We start from the raw sequence: 15,787 nt of genomic DNA, 5'->3' as shown, positions 1-15,787 counted from the left end.
TAAACTAAGACTTAAAAAATAAATAAGTAGTACATTTTTACTTTAAAGAATAACTGACAAATCATATTTAGTCAGACACTCAAACATTCCATTGAAAAGGAAAAAAAAGTAAATTTATCACTTCAAGAAATATACCTATTAATATTTTTTTACTATCAAGAAAATTAGAACTTTAAAACAGAAATTATAATTGGAAAGATCAGTACTGCCCACCTACGCTTAACTTAACAGTATTTAGACTTTCTGGTCATTAGCATGAGCAAATGTGTTGGGTGTTTTAGGGGGTTGGTATTGTATATAATGAAAAGTATCAATAATTGAAAGATTTGTATAATTCAGTAAACTAACATTTTCCAGATTAGTGATTCATGGTGTTAGTAAATCACAACAGGTAAAAGATCCATTCAAAGTGTATTGATTGTATATTTGTATATATTCTTTTTCTAGGGGTCAAACTCAAAGTTTCGTGTATGTTCTACCAAAATGTTCTATCACTAGCCAGTGGATGTAAATGAAGCATGAAAAATTTGTTGATATGGTTCCATTGCAGCTAGAGAGATCACTGTATCAATTTAAAAATACTTGTCAAGTTCTGATGTAGTCAAGAGAAAATCCACAGTTACCTGAAAAAGATTTTTAAATGCTGCCTTTTTCTGTTTACTTACGGATACAGATTTTCTTTATATAATTGAGCCAGGATAACTTTCTGCTACTGATTGGATACAGAAGCAGCTGAGACTTCTGTTAGTTTTTGTTAAGCTAGTCAGACATTAAAGAGTTTGTGAAAAGTTAAAACAGTGCTACTCACTTCATTTTTAACTTTTTGGTTTTTCTTTTTTCTTTTTTTTAAGTTTTTGTTGTGTGATATTTTGTTTGTGTTCTGACAAATAAAACTTGCCTGGAGATCAGAGGGTGGAGCTAGCCACTAGTTAAACATAGTGGCCAGGCAGTGAGGGCACAGACCTTTCATCCCAGCACTTGGGAGGAGGAAGCAAGAAGATTAGGAGTTCAAGACCACCCCAGGCTACACAAGATTGAACCAGTCTAAAAGAGAAACAGAGTGGGGCAGTGGTGGTGCACGACTTTAATCCCAGCATTGGAGAGGTAGAAACAAGAATAAAAGGCGGGTGGAGACAGAATCCCGCCTCCCCCCCCCCCCCCCCCCCAATTCTGTTTGAGGATTTGTAGAGATAAATCTCTAGTGGCTGCTGTTCTGCTTCTCCTATCTTTCAGCTTTAACCCTTGATCTCTTACTCTGGGTTTTTATTGTTAAGACTAATTAGAATTGTGCTTCAAGTTTTCAGTTATTTATATTTTTTTTCAGTTTTAATTTTGAATATAGTAACTATCAAAGGAATTACTCCCACAAGCAAAACTCTTTCAGCTCCCTAGGAATTTAAAAGTGTGAAGGGGTTAGGAGATACAAAAGTTTTACAGCAGATGGCCCACAAAGATTGGTTGCTTAGGTAGTTTTGAGCATACATTTTTTGTTGGGTTAGGCTGCCACAGACTAGATTTAAGTTCCTTGGACTTTGATGAAATTTTTTTTCCCCTAGACCTGAGTATAGTTTTAATAAACAAAATTTAGGGTAGAATTTAATAATAATCAATACATTCTGGCTTCATGTGGCTCAAAAATTTATTATAAATCAGATGATTGAAAAATTAAATTAGAAAGAATGAAAAAAAATTAAATGGTGAATGAATTTTCCAGTTCATAATAGACAGGTGATTATGGAGAAAGCATTATGTTATGAAAGTTGAAAAGAAGCAAGATAAAAGTTTGAAACCTTAAAGGTTAAAAAATGATATACTGGTAAAAGGATAAATAATACAGAACATTTTAATTTTTTGACATATCTTTATTCTAACCTTTAACAAAGATAGTAGGCTTTCTGTTCTGAAAATACTCTCTGTAGGTTTTTAAATTTTGGTTTTTGTTGTTGTTGTTGTTTTGAGATAGGATTTCTCTGTGTACCCCTGTCCTGGAACTTGCCATGAAAGAATTATCTGTTGTATGGTATTTTGTTTGTGTTCTTGTAGTCAAAAGTTTCTCCAGGTCCTGCCTGGCCACATGGTTGGGACACATGGTTGGGACCAATCTCTCCCATCCACATCCCACAGCTGCTTGGTCCCAAGTAAACACACAACACCACTTGCTCTGTTAATGAATAAATTATTATTGGTTGGTAGTAGGACAGTATGTAAGAGAAGCTTACTATGAGTGATTTAGAGGACAAGAAATTCTTTCTCTTTGCTTTTTTTGAGACAGGGTTTCTCTGTGTAGCCCTGGTCATACTGGAACTCTGTAGACCAGGCTGGCCTCGAATTTGAGATCCAGCTGTCTCTGCCTCCCAGTGCTGGGATTAAAGGCATGTGCCACCACACCTGGCTTTTTACATATTTCTTCATACAGTTCATCAGGATTGTCTTGTTTTTACATTAGAATCCTGCTATTAACACCTTTGAAAGGGTTAAGTTTGGTCTGGTTTTAAGAAGACTTTGGGAAATATTTGTAAAGCCATTGAAAAAGTATACCCAATAAAGCTATGAAGAATTCTGTATTAGTCAGGTTTCTTTAGAGGAACAGAACTGGTAGACTGAATCTATATAAGTATTAAAAGAGGATTTATTTAAGTGACTTACATAGGCTGTGGTCTGGCTAGTGGGTTGAGGAGATGGCTTAGAGGGTAAGAGCACTTGCTGTGCGAAAATGAGAACCTGAGTTCAAATCCCTAGCAGGTACGATTATTATTTCTGTAATTTCAGCATTGATCCTTGGAGCTTGCTGGCCTGCTAACCTAGATGAAATTTGAGCTTTAGGTTCAGTGAGACCCTGTTTCAAAGGTAAATTTTGATGGAACAGGAAACCTGACATCTTTCTCAGGCTTCTGCATGTGTACATTCATCTTCCTACATACACAAAAACAAGCAAAGACCACACATCTATACATCACACACGGAAAAAATTAGAAAGGGCATTCATAAAAGCCTATTTGAGTAAGATGCAAGTTAAAACATTAACTGAACAATTGCAAAGTACAGGAATACAAGTTTTAAAAATTTTAAAATAGAATAAAATAATCTTAGTATTCTTTCCTACTTGGAAAGATGTGGTTTCTACCTCTCCTTCGACTGTCTTTTGTTGGATTCTTTGTGAAACGTTCAAGATAAGTCAGTATCTCATGTTGAGGGGATTTCCCTGTGGGAAGACAACTTCTAGAATTTCTAAGGTTACCTTGCCACCAATTACAACCTTGTCCCTGATGTCTTTAGAATTGTGCTTTCCAAGTGCCTGCCTGTTATTACTTTTGTCACTTGGAAATCTTTTCCCAGCCCTTTCCCTTAGGAGACTACTAAAATCCCCAGGGTACTTCCTCATTCCTGTATAATTCATTCATCCAGGCAGTGAGGAGGGTTTTGGCTTTTCCAGCATTTATCTCCATGGCCTCTGTGGAGAATCTCTCAGCTCCTACTCTACACTCCAGGCTCTGTCTTCAGAACCTGCTATAGTTCAACAGTTTTCCTCACAGTGTTTCCAGGCTCTGGTTACATCCCCACAAACTGGACAGTCTTCCTCAGCTCTGTGTTATCACATTGCCACTGTGTGTACAGGGAGACTACCTCCTTAACTGATACCTCTGTCCCTGTCTTGGCTGTTGCTTTGTTGAGAAAAACGCCACTTTGGCTTAATCCCTTTTCTTTAGCTTGTTCTCTTATTGGAATAGATTATTTCACTGGGTGGTAGACAGCTAATAATCTGCCATCTTACCTGGCAATCCTAGCATATTCCAGTATTATATTTTCTGTTTTAGCCTTATTTAAGGTCTTTTGTGTATCTTTTTGAGTTTTTGTTGTTTGTTTTGTTTTCTAGTTCTGTGGCTAGAATCTTGATGCTGGTTACATTGAATCTGTAGATCACTGTCAATACTGTAGCCATTTTCTTAGTATCAATTTAATATGTAACTTAGTTGGGAGATGCTTATTCCATCTAAGTGCCTTCAGTTTCTTTCTTTAGTGTTTTAAAGCTGTCACTGTAGAAGCTTTCTGCCTATTTGCTTATGTTTATTCCTAGGTCTTTTATTTTTTTAAGCTATCAGGAATGAGATTTGTTTCTTGATTTCTTTTTCAGAAAGTTTATTATTGATAGTAAGAAAACCATAGAATTTTTGCATTGATTCTGCACCCAACTACTTTTGCTGAAAGTGTATTTAATGCTAAAGGTTCTGTTAAGTCTTTAGGCTCTTTTAAATATAGTGTCATGTCTGCAAGTAGGGATTTGACTTATTTTATATTTGTCTTTTTTTTTTCTCTCTCCTCTTACTGCTTGAGTACTACATTAATTGTAAGTGGAGAAAGTAGACGCCCATGACAAGCTCCGGATTTGAGAAGAAATGCTTTTAGTCTTCCCCATAATATTGACTATAGGTCACATGCAACTTTATTATGTTAAGTTCTGCTTTTAGATTCTTTAGTGTTCATAGCCTGAAGGGATGTTAAATTTTGTCAACGACCTTTTCTGCATTAATTGAGATGGTCATATGATTTCTGTCCTTAAGTCTCTTTATGTGCAGTGTTACACTTACTGATTTATGTATGTTGGACCATCTTTCTTGTCCCTGGAATGAAACTGACTTACTCATGGTGTATATATCTTAATGTGTTCTTTAATTCAATCTCCAAGTATTTTATTGAGACTTTTTTTGTTGTTTTTTGTTTATTTGTTGTTTGTTTTTTTGAGACAAGGTCTGTGACCTGGCTGTCCTAGAGTTTACTATGTAGACCAGGCTGGCCTCAAACTCACAGAGATCTTCCTGCCTCCTGAATCCTAGTTTGAAGAACACTGGTGTTCGCTCTTCTCTAAAGCTTTGGTAGAATTTGACAGTAACTGTTTAGGCAAGGGCCTTTGTTGTGAGACTGTGTTACTGCTTCAGTTGCATTGTTTGTCTAGGTCTAAGTTGTTTATCATCTCTATTTCATTTTTGTATGTCCTATGTGTTATGATACTGCACATGGCAGGCCTCGGCTGGCATCAGATAACTACTAGGTACCTGTCCCCCCCTCCCCCTCTGGGGGGACGTGGCTGAGATGGAGACCCCTTAAAACTGGGAGGACTCCGTGTTCTTCTCTCCTCTCTACCTCGTGGTCTTGGATGCTGGTGCTTCGGATCAAGACAGAGCTCTCCTGAGAACCGTGTTGGTTCTCTATCTGTGTGTTCCATCCCTCCTGGATTCCGAGACCAACTCAACTATTCTTGTTGTGACTTAAACCCTGAATAAATTCCTTTGACTTTCAAATAGACTCCAGGAAATTATCCCATTATCTAGCCCCTGCCCCCATTTAACCATTTATCTGGTGCCCAACGTGGGGCAAACTCCAGCAGGCATCAGTTCTCTATTTGAGCTACAGCTTATCCCCCACCCCCACCCCCTGCACGCCGCTGGGTCCCGTATAGCCACTATGTATACCTAGTGAGTGCAAGCATGAGTAGACTGGCGTTGCGGCCCGTGCCGCCCCAGGCCTACCAGCCTGCGCCCCGCCCCCCAACACAGAGGCAAGGGATGAGGGGCCATTTTATTTTTATTTATTTATTTATTTTTGGTTTTTCGAGATAGGGTTTCTCTGTGTAGCTTTGGAGCTTGTCCTGGAACTCACTCTGTAGCCCAGGCTGGCCTCGAACTCATAGAGATCTCCCTGCCTCTGCCTCCCGAGTGCTGAGATTAAAGGCGTGCGCCACCACTGCGGGGGCAATTTTAAAGGGTGCATATGCTGGGAAATGGAGTAGCAGTGCAGCCGGGCAGGAGAGAGGGGCACCCCCACCCAGGCTGTGGCATGGCGTGAGCTGATTCAGAAGAGTGAACCCAAGCCATGGGTGGGTGGCAGTGTTGGGGGTTGGGGGCTACACTCCGACTAGCTTGACCGAACAATATGAGTGGCGGTGGTAGTGGCAGCAGCAGCAGCAGCAGAAATACAGTCAAGTGACCACACATTTCGCTCAGCAGCCAGTGGAGCGGGGCTCAGGGCTGCACGCCAAGGTCCCATGGGTGGAATAGGCAAATGAGGTCCTGGCAACAGAGTTAAATAACAGAGAAAAGAGATTTAAGAGATAAAATTACAGACAAGGAGAGGAATTAGAGGCAAGGGAAAGACAAAGAGAACGAGCTTTGCCTGGTGGGCAGTTTCACATGTGGAAAGGAACCTGGCTACATGTGATGATATAATTGCTTAGCAGAGACTGGAGGAGCATGGGGAGCAGGCATTGAGGTAGGAGCTGGGATAGGAGAGGGTAGGCGAATTTTTCACAGTGAGGTACAGGGTCCAGCGGACTGACCTCCAGTGTCCCAGTGGGCCAACGAGGACCAATGATAATGATGCAAGATAGCCAGTGGACCATTGTAGCAAAGGCTATGGGCCATGGCATTGAGTGGGCACATGCTTTCTCCATATGCTGCCGCATAGGGACAGGGGCCAGAGGGCTTAAAGCCCAAAAGACGTGTGGTTTCGGTACTGGGATGTTGAGAGACCACAGTCGAGCGATGAGTAAATCCTCACTTGTGGGAAATGGCCAGAATGGAAGGGAGGAATCTTACTGATAGGGTGAAGAGTCCCCACAGTCCTCCAGTCGGAAAAAGTGGTGGATAGTACAGGGTCCCAGAGTTCCCCAGACTGCCAACGAGCAGGAGAAAGCAGTGGGAGGGCCCACCGATGTCATGGCACCAATGTTAGAATACTACTGCATGTGGGAGGCCCTGGCTGGGCAGATGCAGTGGCAGGCGGTGGCATGTGGACAGTCACTCACACCCAGGCACTGCATCCATGTGGAGAGAGTTTATTTGATAGAAAGATGGAGAAAGATAGTCAGAAGCGGGGGCGTGGAGGGGGATCGAGGTTGCACACCTCGTGGGAGTGGAGGAGGGGAGGGGCAGTTTTCTTTTTTACAGGGAGTTTGTGTCAGGATGCTGGGCGGGTCTCCAAGGCGTGAGTCAGAATACTAACGCTATGTAGGAATCCATCCATTTCATTTAGATTTTCTAGTTTGGGATAATACTGAGTTTCCAAAGCATTCCTCTGGATTTCCTTGGTATTTGTTGCAATATCTTTTTTCAATTGTTCATGAAGTTGAATATATCTCTGTTTTGGTTTGTTTGATTAAGAGTTTCTCACTCTTGTTTGTCTTTTCATAGAATCAGCTTCATGATTCTTTATATTCTTTTATTCTCGATTTTTTTTTTAAAGTTCTACCCTCATTTACTTCTGTCTACTGATACTGGATTTGGTTTGTTTTTCTAAGACCTTGAAATACATCACTGAGCTGTTTATTTCAGATTGCTCTGCTTTTGAAATGTAAGCACTCATAGCTACTCATTTCCTGTTAGGAAATGCCTTTGCTGTATCTCAAAGCTTCTGATGATTTGTGTTTTTAATCTGGGAGTTTATAAATTTTTTCTTTAATTTCAAATATTTGGAGAGTCAGAAAATTCCATGTGCTGCTGAGAAGATATTCCCCAACTGTTGAGTGGAATCTTCTGTAAATGTCTATTAAGTGCATTTAGCCTATGGTGTGATTAACTCTGAATTCCTTTTATTAATTTTTTTTTTTTTACACCTGGAGCAACTATCTATTGATGAGAGTAAGATGTTGACATCACAGACTGTGTATCTGTTCTCTTATGTGTAGTAGCACTTGCTTTATAAAATTGGGAATCCCCCAACATTTAGTGCCTATACATTTCAAAGTGTTTTATCTTTTAAAAAATGTTTTAATTTAATTCTGTGTAAATGGCTGTTTTACCCACATGTATGTGTGTGTATCACTTACTTGGCTGTGTGGTGCCCACAGAGGCAAGAAGAGACAACCTTATGGATTTGCATAAGGTTGTGAGCTACTATGTGGGTGGTGGGAATTGAACCTGGCTTCTCTGCAAGAACAGCCAGTACTCTTAACCACTGAACCATCTCTCCGGCCCCATAAAAATGTTCTATCTTCTTAATTAGTTATAGTGGCCGCCTTTATCTCTTCTGTCTAGTTGTGGATTGAAGTCTTTGATTTTTATTTGGGAGTCTTCCAGTCTGCTTATTTTTCAGGGCTAGATTTCTAGTTCCATTGAGAGGAGAAAACTGCTGTAACAGCATCATCACACTGAGTAATATATAGATACAGATTTAAACATTGGTTAAAGGCAAACTTTGTTAGTGATTAAGAGCATGAACTGCTGCTCTTCCAGAGGACCCAAGTTTGTTTCCCAGTACCCACATCAGGTTGCTTACAACCAGCCACCTGTAAGTTCAGCTCTAGAGAATCCCACATTCTTTTCTGACCTCCAAGGCACCGACTGGCACACAGGTTTGAGAACACCACGTGAACATGCAAGCACATGCCAAATTAAAAAAAAAATTTTTTTTGAAGCCCACTAATAGACCCCCCAGTGACCATAGAACAAAAAATGACAGTTTATTGCTCTAACACACTGTAATTACATAGACTTCAGTTTTGAGCAATTGTGTTATGATAGAAATTCTGGTTTATCATTTTATTTTCAGTATTTCTTGATAAGTATTGGATCCCTGGTTGTTGGGTATCCTCCATCAATGCAATAAGCCAAATCTAGCTGAGTTAATAAAATCAGAATTAACAATAAACAGAGCAAAGCAACTCCCGGGTGACACTCAGAAAGGCAGGAGAGAAAATCAGGGCAGTTCTAGCGACCAGGTCTTAAATATCCTGTAGGCGTGGTCTTGAGCAGCCCTCAGGGAGGAGCTGACCCTTGAGGGATGGGGCCTGGAGAGGACAGCTCCAGGTGAAGAACCACTGCTTGATGCCCTGAGGGCAGGGTTATATAACTATAAAAAGATATGTATACATTTTATTATAATTATTTTCTTCAAAGTGATTATAACGTTATATTGCAATTATAGCAATTATATTGCTATAACCATTTGTTAATATCTCCTTATCACTTATTAACCACTTCTAATTTCTTGTAACCACTTGTTAATTTCTCTTTACTTCCAAATTTGCTAAGAATTATTTTAAATTTACAATCTGATGTGTGTATATCAAATGATATGTTGTAATTTGCATTTCCATATTCCTACTGAGACTGAATGTTTTGGGAGTTTTTTGTTTTTGTTTTTTTGGTTTGGGTTTTGTTTTTTTGTTTTTTGAGACAGGGTTTCTTTGTGTAGTTCTGGCTATCCTGGACCTCACTCTGGAGACCAGGCTGGTGCCAAACTCACAGAGATCTAGCCACTGGCCTCTGTCTTCTGAATGCTGGGATTAAAGGCATGTGCCACCACTGCCCAGCACCTAAGTGTTCTTTCTAATGGTAAAGAAGTTCTCTTCTGCATTGTTTGAGTGTTTTAATCATGAAAGCATACTGGATTTTATAAAATGCTTTTTTCTTTGCATCAACTGAGATTGTCAATTTTCCCCCTCATTTAATTAACATAGTGTGGCATTTAAAAAAATGTTAGACCACCCTTAAATTCCTGAGATTAAAGTCCCCTTCAGTTATGGTTTGTAATCTTTCATATGCTGCAATATTTAGTTTACAAGTATTTTTGCTGAGGGTTTTTATGTTTATATTCATAAGGGATATTGGCATGTGGATGTATTTTTCTTGTACTTTTTGGCTTGGGTAAAGGTAATACTGGCCTCAAGAATTATCATTATCTACTTAACTCTTTTTTGTTAGAAAAACAATCACGTTTCTTCCTCTGTTTTGAGAAGAGTTCATGTTAATTTTTTAAATTTTTGCTAGATTTCATCAGTGAAGCAGTCCATCCTGGTCTGCTCTTCATCAGAAAGTTTGTTTTTTAAAATTTTATTTGTGTGTATACATGTGCTGGTGCTTGCAGATCCCCTAAAGCTGGAATTACAGGTTATGAGCTACCCACATGGGCTCAGGGAACTGAACTCCCACCCTCTGCATGAGCAGCAAGTGTCCTTAAACACATTTTGTGCTGCATAGAATCACATGTTTTTGGGGGCAAGCTGCACATTATTTAAATCATCATAATTACAGATCATAATGTACTTTAGGTGTTGTTTTCAATAATTATAACATTTTTATTTACAAAAAAATTAAACAACTAATTAAATAATTAAACAAAGTTCCTAGTACTTTTTTCTCCTTTTTCCACGGGCGGCACAAACTCTGCAGGTTCTCATAGGAAATGTTTTCTTTCCATTCACTGAATACATGTAGGTTCATGCTGCTTCATATCACCTGACAACCTTTTGGGTGGATCTTTACGAGGTGCTCTCCTTGCACCCCCAGTGTGCGCACATTTGTCTCTGTTTCCAGAGAGCCTTCGTTATCTGTTATCCATTCTTTTTTTTTTTAAGATTTATTTATTTATTACATATACAATGTTCTGCCTGCATATATGCCTGCAGGCCAGAAGGGGGCATCAGATCTCACTATAGATGGTTGTGAGTCATGTGGTTGCTGGGAATTGAACTCAGGACCTCTGGAAGAGCAGTCAGTGCTCTTAACCTCTGAACCATCCCTCCAGCCCCGTTATCCAGTCTTGCACCACCAATTGCAGAAACTGTTTATATTTTGCTTTTGTTTGTGGACTGAGGATGTTGTACACTTTAAATGAAAAGTCCACAGTTTATAAGATATAGCACTACTATTTTTTCTGTTGTCTGTTTCATCGTTTTCCTTGGAATGGAACAACACGAAAGGAATTGATCTGCACAGTCAACACCTTTCATGTGGGCATTGTATTCCTTGATGCAGGGAGGTTTTACAATATTCTCTCCCGTTTTCTTTTTTTTTTTTTGTTTTTCGAGACAGGGTTTCTCTGTGTAGCTTTGCGCCTTTCCTGGAACTCGCTTTGTAGACCAGGCTGGCCTTGAACTCACAGAGATCCGCCTGCCTCTGCCTCCCAAGTGCTGGGATTAAAGGCGTGCGCCACCACCGCCCGGCTCTCTCCCGTTTTCTATGTTTTTTTTTCTTTTTTCTGTTGTTGAGGCAGAAGTGTCATGGGTCATTGATATCATTTGGGCAGTGCACTTGTCTTTTCATGCTAGGAGAAGAATATCACCTCTTCTGGAAAATACTATGTCACCTTTCTTCATTTTTGATGTTTTCATTTTCAAATTTGGCAGTAAACCTCTGTTCTCCCTAGTAGTCCCACAGACTAGTGTTTTCTGTAGCAGCAGTTTAGCAGATGTAGCATTGTAATAATTATCCTGGTTAATATAGTGCCATATGCCAAGGTAGGGTCCAAGGACTGAAAGAATTACTTCTTGCAATTTCTTTCCTTCTGCAGTATATATCTCCATATTGCAGATATAGCCGGTGTCACTCTCACACACCATCCAAACAAGTAAACAGTATTTTGTTATTTTTGCTGGGTTGTACGTGTGAAATTTTAAACATCCTCTCCCTGGAATCATTCTCTCATCCAAAGACAACTGTTGCTTTGGTTTGTATATTGTTCGGAATTTATGCAAGAAATAATTCAGCACAGTATGGATCTTGAAAAGTTTCCCCCAGCAACTGTCTATTTCGGTGTTACCATTGAAATGCCAGAATGTCCATATTTGTTCAAATCTATGATGACTCATTGTCTGTGGAAATACAGGAGTACATATCAAAGGATCTATTGACCATTTGTCTTTCAAGTTATCTTTTCTTGTTTGACTCATCAGAATAAATAGGCCAAGGAATTTCCTATCCTTCTGTGTAACCAGAGACCACTTTACTGTCCTAGATGGTATTTTGCATTTCATTGTGGTTTGATCGTGGTAGTTGGACAGCTCTTTGCACAACATCTCAAACAATTCTCAACCAAAAAAGAGATTGGTCACAGAGGGTACAGAGTACCACTGAGATGGATATGTAGTGACCCCAGCATGACCTTCAAACATATGTAAGTGTGGTGGTGTGTCACTTTCAGACTAACAATTAAATCACTACCACCTTGTTCTTCCTTACAGGTCTAATAATTTCACTGTCAGTAGAATCAGTAGAGTTGTCTCCAGAATTGTCAAAACAGTCGTCTACATCTTCGATCTCAATAGGAATATCTGATAAATTATCATTAAATATTTCCAGAATTGTATCACTTCCATTGGTTTCTTTCCTTTTTCTGAGAGAGGGCATTTCTAAAAGCATCAGGAACTTGAAGACTGAAGACTATTTGAATGTAACTGTAATGCTTTACGGGATCATGCAGTTATATCGTTTTTCGTAGATTAGCCTGCACTGTTTCTACCAATGAGATCGAATGAGATTGCTTCATTCAATGTGGACAAGATAGTGTGTTGACTTCTAAGGTCCATAACAGATGGCTTGTGAAAAGTGAGAAAACTTGTGAGCTATAGAAAATGTATTAACTGCTGGGCCATCTTTTCCATCCCCTATAGGGAAGTTCTTGATTACCAGTTCAATCTTATTTTGTTGTTGTTGTTTGTATATATGTTCAGGTACTTTTTGCGGGGTAGGGGGTTTGGGGTAGTTTTTTCAGTTCGTGTAAATTATCTTAATTTGTTGATACACAATTATATTAACCATAATAGTAGTACTCCCCTTCCCCCCAAGTAAGGTCAGTGTGCCTGCTTCTAGTTTTTTTCTTTAAAATTTATTCAACACCACACAATCTCCATTTTCACTGAGATGGCTGACCACATCCATAACCAAAGAAGCCTCTAAACTAGAATTGAGTTGCTGAGCCAGCCCCAGCCTCAGCTTTCCTGTTGGCACCAGGGGGCACAGCAGTCCTGTAGGTGTGTCTTTCTGCCTCCCCTCTTGTGAACCTTGCTGCTCACTCACCCTCTGGACCTTTGTGCTGAGGCCTGCCAGTTTCAGGACCACTACAACGCAGGGTGGCAGGCACGATCTCCGGAGGGAGGTGGAGGTAATCACGGAGATACTGGAAGCCATCATTAGTAAGGTACCAATAGAAATGTCTCCCGGCAAACTGCTCCTTCATGTAGCCTTGAGACTTTAGTGACTGCATGGCCTTCACTTCATGAAGGTCTGCCAGCTCGGGGTGTTTGGGCATATGGACACCTTCTTGGCAACCTCACTCCTTCCTTAAAAAGAAGTTCATAGATGGCAATCTGATTCTTTTTAGGCATTAATGTGGCAACTGCAGGGTCTAAGAGGGAGGCTAGAAAGGAAGGGGCATGCATGGCGCAGCGTCCCCCTAGGAATTGTTATTTCTGATTTTTATGACTTCTCTCTCTCTCTCTCTCTCTCTCTCTCTCTCTCTCTCTCTCTCTCTCTCTCTCTCTCTCTCGTAGGCTGCATTTATTGGGTCCTTCTCTTTGTGTTCAGCTGTGATTTGACAGAAATTTTCTTAATTATGTGCATCAAGAGACAAAAACTCGCTAGTCTTTGCAGAGCCCTTCTGTATTAGAACAATTCAGTGTTTAGCAAAACAGCACTGCCTTTCTGAGGTCATTTCTGCTTGCATAGGAAGTAAAAGGTGCACCTGAGGTGAAAGTTGAGGTTCTTGCTAGATGTTTTCTGAGCTTTTGTGTAGTCATGGGTATTCATGGAGACTTTGAGAGTTTCCAACATGCATAGTTTTTCAAACCTGTGTTCACGTAATTATCTTCTTTTTCAGCCTCTTCACAAACTTTGAGGTTTGTCTATTGCTTGTTGCAACTGTTATATCTTGTCATGGGTGGCTGCAGGTGAACATTGGCCCCAAAATGCTTTTGATACATAACATGTGGGAAGCTACTTCAACCCTAGGACTCTCCAAGTCTTGGAAACCAAAACAAGGCCCAAACCCATCCTTGTACCCCCTTGCCAATAATTGAAAATAAGGGTCAGTTGGTACCAACAACTACAACAATGTGAATTGCTGTCATAGTGATTGCAGTCATTTAAGGAAGTTGTGGGTGGTGAATAGGTAAGTTAAATTGCCACAGAGCTTTACCAAAACTCAGCAGCTTCTCTCTCTCTCTCTCTCTCTCTCTCTCTCTCTCTCTCTCTCTCTCTCTCTCTCTCTCTCTCTCCTCCTCCTCCTTTGTTGTTTTGTTTCTTCTTTTTTGGGGGGGGCATAGTTTGAAACAGGGTCTCACTGTGTAGCTCTGGGTGTCCTGAAACTCACTATGTAGACCAGGCTGACCTTGAACTCATTAAGATCCACCTGCCTCTGCCTCCCAAGCAGTGGGTTTAAAGGCATGCGCCCTGGCAACAGCTTTTCTCTTTATTAACCATTTTTCTGGGTTTTGTAAGATTGATTAAATTTTATTTATGAAAATAAATGATTTTGATTGTTTTGTCATGTTCTTCATTACTTGGTGGTGGCATGGAGTTTTTTTTGTTTGTTTTTGTTTTATTGATTGTTTGTGATTTTCATATCATGCATCCCAACTCTACTCATCTCCCCATCCCTCTGTATCTGCCCTGTGCCCTTGTAACCTCCCCCAAAAGAAAACAAAAATAAAAATAATAAAAATTAAAAAATAAAAATGCAAATTAAAGAAAGAAAAAAATGGAAGCTGTGATGTGTCACCCAGTCTACCCTTTTCCCAAACAGCTTTACTTGCAAGTGTTCATTTTAATGAGTTGTTGGTCTGGTTCAAGGCCTCTGGCTTCTGCTACACCATCAATACTGGAGCCATGGGATAGAGTTTTAGTGTTCCTTACTATGCCATATTTTAATTTCACTACTGCCTTTTTGAACAAGCTAAATGGAAAGGAATACAATGTTCATTGTCATGTGCCATTAAAAGTCTTTTTTTTTCTTTTCTTTTTTTTTTGATTTTAGTTTTTTGAGACAAGGTTATTTTGTGTATTTCTTAGTTTGTGTTTTATATTACATTGCTTGATACCATGCTGGGCAAGTGCAGTTTATACCTTAATTTTCCAGAGTTTGAATGCCATTATAAATGGTATCTGAAAAACTTTAAATTTCTTCTTGTTCATTAGTATTATCTAAAATGAACAACATACAACTTTTAGTAAAATCCTACTTAGTTCTCGCAGCTTTTAAGTGGATTCGGTGTAATTTTCTACAGAGAAAAGTATGTTCTTTGCTAATGAAGGCAGTTTTATGCCTTCATTTTCCAAGCTCTATGTCTTTATTTCTTTTTACAGTGATGCTAGGGCTTCCACTGAATGGGAGCAGCAAGAATAGACATCCTGCCCTATTTGCTGTCTTAGAAATCAATCAATATTTCCCTGGTACCCTTACATTTCTTTAAATATATGTAATTCTCAGTATAGTAAAATTAAATAGTAGTCCAGTTTCCCTTCTATCATTAACTGACTGGAATATCTTGTAATTCCAGATGTACTAAAGTGCATGTATGTCTTTGTGTTCTTTGCAGATGTGCACATATGTAAACATCTATGAAAGCACTTCTTATATAGTTCATTTACCTTTCTTCCTTAAGAGAAGAGCATTTAAGGAAATAGAAATGTTGTCTCTGGGAATTGTATGTTGTGGACACTTAGTATTTGATTGTGTGAAATTGCTCATTAGTTTGTAGACTGTAAATCTTGCAGAAACAACAATCTCCAAAAAAAATGGAGGGAGGTTATGACACTTCTTACAACAAGATATAATTTTGTATTAAGTGTTCTTTCATGAGAAAAAGTCCATCACTGTTCTATGTTAAGTAGAACACAGAGCTGATTCACATGATACATGTGAATGAGATACGATCCATGCTCTTGAAGATGTTCTCTGAAGACTGAGCCTTTACAATCTTCTTGTGTGTCTAACTCCGTGATTTATCTATCAGTATATCTACACATTTAGTCTGAGATTGAATCCACTTGTGATCCTAGTTTTATGATACCCAGTGTCT

At 39.4% G+C, this 15,787-nt stretch overlaps 1 protein-coding gene and 1 pseudogene across 3 annotated transcripts in view; one reads left to right on the top strand and one right to left on the bottom strand.

Moving 5' to 3' along the window:
* Nucleotides 1-15,787, top strand: part of Ankrd28 (ankyrin repeat domain 28) — a 147,959-nt gene that overhangs the window by 27,612 nt on the left and 104,560 nt on the right. The gene's annotated exons all lie outside the window — the stretch shown is intronic.
* LOC128107800 (40S ribosomal protein S10-like) lies at nucleotides 10,796-13,150 on the bottom strand (annotated as a pseudogene).

Source organism: Peromyscus californicus, unplaced genomic scaffold (genome assembly GCF_007827085.1).
Source record: "Peromyscus californicus insignis strain IS unplaced genomic scaffold, ASM782708v3 Scaffold_12__1_contigs__length_115047231, whole genome shotgun sequence".
NCBI classification, from domain to species: domain Eukaryota; kingdom Metazoa; phylum Chordata; class Mammalia; order Rodentia; family Cricetidae; genus Peromyscus; species Peromyscus californicus.
The sequence above is the reverse complement of the archived record's forward strand: the minus strand, read 5'-3'. Positions and strand labels throughout refer to the sequence as shown.